At 37.1% G+C, this 8458-nt stretch overlaps 1 long non-coding RNA gene across 1 annotated transcript; it reads right to left on the bottom strand.

Annotated features, from left to right (window-relative positions):
* Positions 1 to 4725: 4725 nt before the first annotated feature.
* On the bottom strand, positions 4726 to 7805 carry LOC310726554. Its single transcript, XR_014533790.1, has 3 exons — positions 7608 to 7805; positions 7085 to 7162; positions 4726 to 4865 (listed from the first exon to the last, which is right to left on the bottom strand). It is a non-coding gene; the product is annotated as an uncharacterized lncRNA (long non-coding RNA).
* Positions 7806 to 8458: the final 653 nt, after the last annotated feature.

Genomic DNA, 8458 nt, shown 5'->3' with positions numbered 1-8458 from the left:
TAAGAAAAATAGTATTTAGCAGGTTAGTGTTACCAAATATAGCACTGTTAATATATTAATAATATATTAATATTAATGCAGTAATATTATCAGGAGTCACCAACATGGCACCAGGTAGTCCACAATGACCACATGAGTCACCCGCAGGCCTTTTCTAAAAATAGCTGTTTCCTACCTTGTTAAATCATTGTTGATAATTATTGTGAGAAATCATTAACATGTTCAGTGTCTTCACATAGATGAATATCATTAATTATTAATAACATATAATTAAAGGTTAATTGAGCAAATTGGTTATTTCAGAAGTGTGTATCAAACTGGTAGGCTTTCACATTAATCACATTAAAAGTAAACTAATCTTATTTAGGAAAAAAAACTATCTTGTCTGTCTGTCATCTCTTCACACCAGTCAGTATCAGGTGTGACCACCATTTGCCTCACGCATTTTATCCTGTACAGTAAAAACCTCTTCAAAGTGACAGACACCATCAAATGTGAGCATGTGCCCACTCAAGTCGAACTGCAGTCAGGTTGAAACCCCGATGAGGATGATTAGCATGCAGATGGGCTTCCCTTTCTGACAGTTTGAGCAGAAATTCTTTGGTTATGCAAACCGATAGTTGCAGCATCTGTCCGGGTGTCTGGTCTCAGACAATGTTGGAGGTGAAGATGCTGGATGTGGAGGTCCTGGGCTGGTGTGGTTACACGTGGTCTGCGGTTGTGAGGCCGGTTGGATGTACTGCCAAATTCTCTGAGACGGCTTATGGTAGAGAAATTAACATTTAATTCACAGGCAACAGCTCTGGTAGACATTCCTGCAGTCAGCATGCCAATTGCACGCTCCCTCAAAACTTGCGACATCTGTGGCATTGAGCTGTGTGATAAAACTGCACATTTTAGAGTGGCCTTTTATTGTATTGGATTTTCCCGGCAAAGAAGAAGTGCTCACTAACACAGATTTAGACAGATTTGTGAACAATAGTTGAGAGAAATAGGCCTTTTGTGTACATAGAAAAAGTCTTAGATCTTTGAGTTCAGCTCATGAAAAACTAAAGCTTTGCGTTTATAATTTTTTTCTATCTCTCTCTCTCTCTCTCTCTCTCTCTCTCTCTCTCTCTCTCTCTCTCTGTCCACCTATGTCAGGGGCCAAACTCAATATTTATTGAAAAATTGACTACAATTGTGCATGTTTTCCGTCTCTCCAGATGTGTAATGTTGAACCTTTTCATATGGAAACAAACTTAAGTTTTGCTTAAACATTGAATCTGGAACAACCAAAGTTTAATATTATAAACACATGAAAAAATTAAATTTGAAATAAAACACATCAGTGGTATTAATTTCTTATTCATTCTCTCTCTCTCTCTCTCTCTCTCTCTCTCTCTATTTGTAGCCTTTAAAGTTCCTTTTTAATGTAAATCTTTTTTCACAGGCGAACAACAAAACAACCAAAAATAATAATAATTTCCTTCAATTAATAAAGGCAATCTTTCATCTATTAACAGTCCATGCCTTGGATTAGAAAAAGTGCATAAAGACAACATTCATTCAAGCTCAGTTTTTACACTCTGATTTACTCTGATTGGTTGAAGCCAGATACCTGGCATCATGTCTGGGGTTTAGGCTCTGAGCTGTTGCTCACAAAGATATGTGCTGCCGAACATAGAGAGCATTTGAGCAGCTGGGGCACGGAGTTGGAGCAGTGTGTCGGGGAGGAAACATGGAAACTGTGCAGCACACACAGAGTCGTACTTTGATTTGAGCGTTTCTCTTCTGGGCTTCAAAGTCGGTAAATCACCGGGTAACTTCAGCGCTGAGTTTTTCAGCGGTCTCGTCTAACGCACTAACAAAGCATTCTGGGATTTGTAGTATTAGCGGTGTATGCGCTATATACTGGCGGGACAGCTCTAATACACATTTAATATGATCTCGCGGACCAAATATAATTACACGGGCCTGAGTTTGCCACCCCTGATTTATGTCATGATATAGTGCATATCAGATCCTTTTGAGGACACATGAAATAAGCACGTTAGTTGAACACATATAATTGAATTATTGACTGAGATTACAGGGGAAAAGTGCATGTGACTGAGAGAGAAATTTAATGTGAATAAATATTTTTTCTTATGGTACACCGAACAGACCAATTTGGATCCAGCAACTCTAGAACTGCTGACTGAAAAACAAGAGGCACGGTAACGCCAACAGGCGCGGGGATGATACTTGCATCCGTAACCAAGCAATTATGAGAAAGAAACTGATCAAATCCCATTTGGCTTTCCATAAACACACAATTCAGCCTTAAATAAAAAAATTGTGACTGGAAATATGACAATTTCATATATAATATGACTGAATATAAGGCTGAATAATATTCTGTCTCTTTCTCACACACTACACTGTCACCAAACCTGAAATGCCTTACATCCAGAATTGGTTGTGTGCATCTGTGACAAAGTGACCTGTTGCTGATGGTAATCGCAGCACAAACACTCACATACAAACACCACAACTAACTTCTTTCATCCTCCGTAACCCCCTACTGAGGGGATGTGGGTGCACATAACGGTCTTTCACACATGCAAACATCCCCTCCACTTTCATCCTCTGACTATATTTCCTGCCGTGCCTAACAAGTAAACATATAGCTAGGTTTTGGTTTCTTTTTGTCTGGTCTTAGGTTTTAAAAACTTACTTGTGTTCGGATGTTTCAGGTGTAGCGCTCAATGTCGACCCTCTTGGCTAAAGTCCACTACACCCCTTCGCGTGCACGCGGACAGTACCGTCGAGTTTCCTGTAGATGGCACTAAAACACAAAAAGTTCGGTCAAATGCTCCCTGATCCTCACACCAAACGTTCAATTTGACAAAAATGTATACAGTTATCTGGAGATGGCGGTATAACCTCAGTATTCATTTGCTTTTTAAACCCTTTTGCCTTGATTCAACCCCCTTAAAAGAGTCACTAAATGTTCTGCACCTAAAGTGCTTATAGAGCAGGTAGTGTGCGAGCGATCTACTGCAGTGTGAGCACTTCAAATTCTTTACTGAACTCTGCCCCTCGCTGATACACTACCACATTTGCCCCCACACCTCACACTTCGTTATATCGCTAATGGACAGTCTACACAAAAACTCATGCTCACTTGCTCACTTCTCACCTCACACTTTGATATTGCACTAATAGACTTTACACAAAACCATAGAAATATATAAATGGAATGCCAACTTCGAATCCCGTGGCAAAATGTTGAGTCCACAAGATTACAGCGAGAGTTTGTAGCGTACACTTCCGGTGCGTTCTCACTTAGACCTTGTTCATAGAAATATATACCGATTTTGTCAGGATCCATTAGAGGAACACTTTGGCAGGCACCGTAGCATAGGTGTCCGGGCTGAAATCCTACATTATGGACTTATGGGTATGTCAAAATATATTGTCAAAACTTCAATTAACATCATGTTTAGCTAAGGTAATGTGTTAAAAATGAGAAGACAGATCAGTTACGGCTGTCGACATGTTCATTCATGCTGCAACACAGAAATTTATTTTATTTTACAGATATCAGAAAAACAAGCTGCGTATTCAACGCAAATTAGCTTTGACTTTGCTGCCGAAGGGAAATATTCGTAGGAAACGTCAGGTCAATGTATTGGAGGTTGACAACACACCGCTACCCAAGATTACGAGATTACGTTAAGTATGTAATTCATTCTTGTATTAAATTCAGAAATTGAAAGCATAATTTAAACATGTTTAGTTTGGACCCTAGCATGTTTATATCATAATGCATGAACTCTCAGATCTTGATATCAAAATATTTCGAAAACTAAATCTAAAAAACTCTGCCCTTACTGTAGTCTGTACTGTATGTCATTCACAAATTTTATTGAGGGTAACTATTAAAAATAATATCAAGAATATAAAACAACAACAGAAGCTGACAGAAATTCCAGTATTATTTATTTTAATCTGACCTGGGTTTGAGTCTGGTATGTGGCATTAAAAACTAACAAAGCGATTTTCACTGGATTTTTTTACCTCATGGAAAATATAGGCATCCTTATCTGTTCACTATGAAACCCCAACATTAACAAATAACTTCTTGACTAATTATCAAACCATAAAAAGGACCCTTCATTAATTACAATTTAGCACCCCATAAATCTCTATTACTGTGATAATGCATTTGACATACTTTTAAGAAAATAACTCTTGATTATCTGCTCAACTTGGATTGGAGAGCTCTCTCCTTCTTAGATACCCTGTGCTTAGAAAGAACATTTTCTACAATTACTTTGCATTTTTTATGGGCCCGAACAAGAAAATACAATAATATAATACTGGATGAAACACAATCCTTTGTTTCAGAATTGTCACATTTATATGTCGCAGTGAAAAAACAGTTCTGCACAACACCATTCTCCAAACATGCATTCTTGTACACATTTTTGTCTAATGAGATTTTGCTGCAAGCAGAGTGTTGTCATTTTCCTTTTTATTATTGATCAGTTTTGCAAACATATCTCTTTCTGCATCTGTTTTTGATTTTTTCATAAGTTGGGAAATCACAAATACCCCTATATAATAAGTTATATCCTGCTCTTCTTTGGTCACTGGTTCAACAATTGCTGTATCTTGTTCCTGTATATTAGGTTTCTGTTCCTGCATCAGCAGATGAAACACCTCCGTTGCGACCCACATCGTCAACTGGTGACTGCTGCTGATTGCCACCAAATCCTCCATGCCACCAGATGCTGTTTGGTAGAACTTTGCCTGAGAAGCCTCTCTATTTATTCCCTTCACTGTAGATACTTGCACCAGACAATTCTGCAGATGGCTTTCCAGACATGAAGAAAACTCTGTAAAATAAGCATGCCCCATATATATATATATATATATATATATATATATATATATATATATATATATATATATATATATATATATATATATATATATATATACATACATACATACATAAATATACAGTGAGGAAAATAAGTATTTGAACACCCTGCTATTTTGCAAGTTCTCCCACTTAGAAATCATAGAGGGGTCTGAAATTGTCATCGCAGGTGCATGTCCATTGTGAGAGACATAATCTAAAACAAAAATCCAGAAATCACAATATATGATTTTTAAACTATTTATTTGTATGATACAGCTGCAAATAAGTATTTGAACACCTGTCTATCAGCTAGAATTCTGACCCTCAAAGACCTGTTAGTCTGCCTTTAAAATGTCCACCTCCACTACATTTATTATCCTAAATTAGATGCACCTGTTTGAGGTCGTTAGCTGCATAAAGACACCTGTCCACCCCATAGAATCAGTAAGAATCCAACTACTAACATGGCCAAGACCAAAGAGCTGTCCAAAGACACTAGAGACAAAAATTGTACACCTCCACAAGGCTGGAAAGGGCTACGGGGAAATTGCCAAGCAGCTTGGTGAAAAAAGGTCCACTGTTGGAGCATCGTTAGAAAATGGAAGAAGCTAAACATGACTGTCAATCTCCCTCGGACTGGGGCTCCATGCAAGATCTCACCTCGGGGGTCTCAATGATCCTAAGGAAGGTGAGAAATCAGCCCAGAACTACACGGGAGGAGCTGGTCAATGACCTGAAAAGAGCTGGGACCACCGTTTCCAAGGTTACTGTTGGTAATACACTAAGACGTCATGGTTTGAAATCATGCATGGCACGGAAGGTTCCCCTGCTTAAACCAGCACATGTCCAGGCACGTCTTAAGTTTGCTAATGACCATTTGGATGATCCAGAGGAGTCATGGGAGAAAGTCATGTGGTCAGATGAGACCAAAATAGAACTTGTGGGTCATAATTCCACTAAACGTGTTTGGAGGAAGAAGAATGATGAGTACCATCCCAAGAACACCATCCCTACTGTGAAGCATGGGGGTGGTAGCATCATGCTTTGGGGGTGTTTTTCTGCACATGGGACAGGCCGACTGCACTGTATTAAGGAGAGGATGACCGGGGCCATGTATTGCGAGATTTTGGGGAACAACCTCCTTCCCTCAGTTAGAGCATTGAAGATGGGTCGAGGCTGGGTCTTCCAACATGACAATGACCCGAAGCACACAGCCAGGATAACCAAGGAGTGGCTCTGTAAGAAGCATCTCAAGGTTCTGGCATGGCCTAGCCAGTCTCCAGACCTAAACCCAATAGAGAATCTTTGGAGGGAGCTCAAACTCCGTGTTTCTCAGCGACAGGCCAGAAACCTGACTGATCTAGAGAAGATCTGTGTGGAGGAGTGGGCCAAAATTCCTCCTGCAGTGTGTGCAAACCTGGTGAAAAACTACAGGGAACTTTTGACCTCTGTAATTGCAAACAAAGGCTACTGTACCAAATATTAACATTGACTTTCTCAGGTGTTCAAATACTTATTTGCAGCTGTATCATACAAATAAATAGTTTAAAAATCATACATTGTGATTTCTGGATTTTTATTTTTAGATTATGTCTCTCACAATGGACATGCACCTACGATGACAATTTTAGACCCCTCCATAATTTCTAAGTGGGAGAACTTGCAAAATAGAAGGGTGTTCAAATACTTATTTTCCTCACTGTATATATATATATATGAAAAGTTATTACCTTTAAGAAAATTATATAAATGTGATAAATGTGAATCTGATTATGATGCCTATTAATGTAGTTAATTCCTACCATCGAGACCATTATTTTCCAATTTCCTTGCAGCTTCATGGAAATTTAATAATGGAGTGATATCCTTGAGAACGCTCTCTACGAGTTTTGCTATTGGTCTGTCGGGCATCTATAAAAAAATTTGAGTCAGTATTTCATGTTTAAAACATTTGTTACAATATACTTCTATTGTGTTATTGTATGTCCTAGAGCATATGTATCATTCACAAAAAAGAAACAAACATGGTGGAACAATTAATAATATGGTTGGATCAAATCTTGGTGAAATAAAAATTTATGTAGCAAATAGTTATGTATTCCTATGAGTCTATACTACACTGACAAAAACATCATATATTTAGTTACTACATTTATATGGTTATTTAGGCATGCCAGAAATAACACTTACTACTACAGGGCTGTTTGATGTGTATGCTTCATCAACCAGAACTAAATTGAGGTCGTTGAAGATATCACACAACTCCTTCTGCAATATCATTTATGATATTAGAAAATCTAACGTACAAAGCAGGCTACTTACTGGCTGCCAGGGGGCTATAAACAGTTCAGTTCAGAGCCCCCTGGCAAAATTGCTGAATGATGTCTGATAAGCAATTAAAAATCTATAAGTCCTCTAGATCTAGTTCATAATCTGTAAATCTATCCATATTTTCATATATAAAGCAATTTAGACTGTCAGAAATCTAGCCTTCTAGGCAATACACTCGTGTATCTCTTCTTGGATCTAGCCTTAACCATGAAAATCTGGCCTTCGCAATAAACGGTATTGATTCAGTCAAATCTAGACTAGACCTAGGTCCTAGACCTATGACTATGCCAATCGAAAATCTATCTTTATAAATAAATAACTATGATTGCAGTCATGACTATAAAATTATTAGAAATGTTTATATAAAATGAAATAAACATACCTTCCATGCTTCAGCAGATGAAACAGCCATGATATGAGCAAATACAATAAAAATAGATCGAAAGAACGCAACTTTCCCATAGTAAACAAAACGTACCGGAAGTGAACGCTACAAACTCGCGCTGTAATCTCGTGGACTCAACATATTAGCATTGGACTAATGCAAGTCTCGCAGGAGTTGGCATTCCATGTATATATTTCTATGCACAAAACTCTGCTCATTTGCACACTGCTCTCTTTGTATTGCTGCTCACCATTAACTTATTACCTTTGTATATATACCCGTTTTCTGTTTTTTGTAATATCAATATATTATGTTCACCATTCACATCCTTCTGTAAATGTCTGTTTATAGTAATAGGCATCTGTAAATCATGTTCATAGTACATATATACTCACCTGTATATCATTGTTCATCTGTAAATCATGTTCGTAGTACATATATTCTCATATATGTACATTACTGTTCATAGTACATATTTATCCATCTGCATATAATATTCATAATACATATATATTCATCTGTACATTATATTCATAGTACATATATATCCATCTGTATATTATATTCATAGTACATATATATATATATATATATATATATATATATATATATATATATATATATATATATATATATATATTGATCTGTATATTCATAGTACATATACATCTGTAAATTACTGTTTATAGTCCTATATTACCATTCTATAGTGTAAATCATGTAAAAACTGTATATCCTGCACTTGCTGTTATTGCACTCTGGTTAGACCCAAACTGCATTTCTTTGCCTTGTACTTTTACATGTGTAATGACAATAAAATTGAATCTAATCTAATCTAATCTAAAATG

The sequence above is a fragment of the Silurus aristotelis genome (genome assembly GCF_946808225.1).
Source record: "Silurus aristotelis genome assembly, chromosome: 1".
Classification (NCBI taxonomy): domain Eukaryota; kingdom Metazoa; phylum Chordata; class Actinopteri; order Siluriformes; family Siluridae; genus Silurus; species Silurus aristotelis.
Note: the sequence above shows the minus strand (reverse complement) of the source record. Positions and strands in the feature narration are given on the sequence as shown.